The sequence below is a fragment of the Nicrophorus vespilloides genome, unplaced genomic scaffold, assembly GCF_001412225.1.
Source record: "Nicrophorus vespilloides isolate i.1.1-1 unplaced genomic scaffold, Nicve_v1.0, whole genome shotgun sequence".
NCBI classification, from domain to species: Eukaryota; Metazoa; Arthropoda; class Insecta; order Coleoptera; family Silphidae; genus Nicrophorus; species Nicrophorus vespilloides.
The window spans coordinates 9,773-12,828 of record NW_017095741.1 but is presented as its reverse complement, the minus strand read 5'-3'; the positions used below and the strand labels follow the sequence as shown (position 1 = coordinate 12,828).

The window sequence follows — 3,056 nt, the reverse complement described above, 5'->3', positions numbered from 1 at the left end:
AGATTTTATTATTATAAAATTGATGAAATTTGTACGTCACAATAAAAATATCAATAATTAAGAGAAACAAAAAAAAAACTTTAAATTTTTGTTGTTTAAATTTAAAAGTTTCAATTTACTTTTCGAGTTAACACATGCAACTAATTAACAAGTTTTGTTTCTCCATGATATCAAAACTATTTCTATAAATAGAATAAGATTGTTTACTTCAAAACTTGAATAATTTATGTTATAAATAATTCTACTACGTAATTTTCAATACGAATCTTTAATTTTCGTTTAAACACAACTAGTTTTGAGTGTTTTTTTTTCTTTACGCAAATTGAATTTGTTTACTTTTAAAACTGTGCAATGTAAAATTGAAGAAGCTAAGTTCACTATGGATAAATGATAATGATGACTATGATAATAAAACTGAACGAAATTATTTATATAACTTCTAGAAGGAGGCTTTAGCCTTGAGATCTCGAGTCACGTATATACACACACGATGGTTGGATGTCTTGCAAATTGGATCATAACACCTACCAGGTCCGGCCCTGACCTCCGACGCGCGTATTTCCGTCGAAATAAACAGCGGAAACATTGTTTATTTACGTTCGATGGAATGATGGGAGCGTTTCGGCGAAGATCACAAAATTTCGAATCTTATGCAGAAAAAATGATCAATAGATTTATTTCATACAAAATTATGTAACTACATACATAATTATTACATACAATTCAATTACTTTACAATTGATTCAAATTCTGCATATTTTCAAACCTTTTCCTTCATTTTAGCTTCAATTTTTACATACAATTCAATTACTTTACAATTGATTCAAATTCTGCAAATTTCCAAACATTTTCCTTCATTTTAGCATCAATTTTTACATATAATTTAATTACTTTACAATTGATTCAAATTCTCCACATTTCCAAAGATTTTCCTGTATTTTAGCATCAATTTTTACATACAATTCAATTACTTTACAATTTATTCAAATTCTGCATATTTCCAAACCTTTTCCTTATTTTAGCTTCAATTTTACATTCAATTCAATTACTTTACAATTTATTTAAATTCTGCAAATTTCCAAACTTTTTTCTGTATTTTAGCATCAATTTTTACATACAATTCAATTACTTTACAATTTATTCAAATTCTGCATATTTTCAAACGTTTTCCTTCATTTTAGCTTCAATTTTTACATACAATTCCTTTTCCTTCATTTTAGCTTCAATTTTTACATACAATTCAATTACTTTACAATTGATTCAAATTCTGCAAATTTCCAAACGTTTTCTTTCATTTTAGCTTCAATTTTCATATACAATTCAATTGCTTTACAATTTATTCAAATTCTGCTAATTTCCAAACATTTTCGCCGAAGATCACAAAATTTCGAATCTTATGCAGAAAAAATGATCAATAGATTTATTTCATACAAAATTATGTAACCACATACATAATTATTATTTAGATAACTAGTGTATTACACAAACTAGATAATAACAAAGCAACAGGAGGAAAAAACAAATGAATGGAGCGACGAAACACGTGAAGGTTATTACTTGAGGAGGCCTTATTAGGAGTTTCGCGCTCAAAAAACAAAAGCAAAACAAAAACATTGGAGGTACACCTACTTGGATCTCGATGACCGTCGCAGGTGTGAGAGATGATTATGTCGTAAGCAAGTGAATAGTTTTGTTTTTTCTGTTGTTTTCGTTAAATCCTCGAAGGTAATGCCGATACACGCGAATTGCATTCGTAACGTTCTAAATATAGAAGACCGAACGGACGACGGGGTCTGGTTTAGCGAGTTTCGTGCATATTGTCGCGCGCCGCACCGACCCAGAATTTCCACGGGAAATCTGGTTTTTCGATCGTCGAAGAAAGGAAGGAACGAACACCTTCACCGTTGCGACCCACGCATCAACCATTAGAAATCCGCGCTGCTGGAAGGATACAAAATGTGTGTGTGTATGCACACGCGCGCGCGTTTTTTTTTTCTTCTTTTATAAGTTGTATTTTTATTGTTTACATGTGGGCGAAAGAATGCGAAAGTCGACCGGAACGGTTACGTAACGTGTAAATAAATCGGAGCGCAGATGGTCCGAAAAGAACCGTGCACATTAACAACCATCAGTTTCGAGATCGAGACGGAGAGAAGACCACCTTCGCTGTCCGAATTCAAAAATACTCGATGACGCAATTCCTTAACGCGCGCGCAAAAAAAAAAGAAATAAACAAATCCAGAAAAAGCGGATGACTTCATCGCGAAAAGCAAATCGATAAGCGATTCAACTAAATCTATTTCGAAAATAATAATTCAGTGGATCCGCAAAGGATAATGAAAAACGAAATTTGTGTTAATCGGAAAAAACAACAATCATCGCATTATTAATAAATTGAGGCTGGCGAAGATCATCTCGTTTTCCATCTCTTCTTTGGCTCCGATTCAAATCGTCTCTCACGCTCAATTATTCTCATTTCTGGCGGAATTCAATTGTTTACTTCGGAAACGCCCGAAATCTGGCCTATCCCCACGTCCACATCCTCCTCTTCCACCCAAAAGGTATCGAATTATTCCAAAATATCTTCACCATCTATTAGTTTCTCTTCATTTTTGTTGTTGTTGTTATTTTCAGTTTCAGTTTGTTGGCTCACCTCTTTCGCTCGAAGGGCACTTCCGTACAGCAAACCTATTATCTTATATGTGTATATATATATGTGTGTAAATCCTCTTTCGTCTTCACGGATCGTCTCGCGAGAGGCAACTGCTTTTGTTTGTGAGAGGTGCACCACTGCTTTTCTCGGGACGCAAAGCCAGTTTCGAATATCCGACGTTCGTGTTGGTTTAAGTGCGAGAGGCGCGCGCATCTCCATCTTAAGCAGGATTCCTGCGATTCGTCTCTATTTTTTTTTGCCCTTCCGAAGCGTCCTCATCAACAACCAGAACTTGAGTACCTGAATTACGAATTTTCGATCATCCTCTACGCTTTTCCGTTAAGGAAACACGAGAAAATCCGGTTTTTCGATGCGAACACCTATTTCTTCTTCACAGGTGTTC

General features: G+C 34.3%; 1 protein-coding gene across 2 annotated transcripts in view; it reads right to left on the bottom strand.

The window, feature by feature from the left end:
* The window catches only part of LOC108561924 (E3 SUMO-protein ligase SIZ1), a 12,487-nt gene extending 9,672 nt beyond the window's left edge, over window positions 1–2,815 (bottom strand). The window contains exon 1 of one of the 2 annotated variants that reach the window (XM_017920073.1): window positions 2,654–2,815. The gene's annotated coding sequence lies outside the window, so the exon portion shown is untranslated. Of the gene's footprint in view, window positions 1–1,629; window positions 1,923–2,653 lie in introns of those variants that run through there. The other variant, XM_017920081.1, reaches the window with a different exon arrangement.
* Window positions 2,816–3,056: the final 241 nt, after the last annotated feature.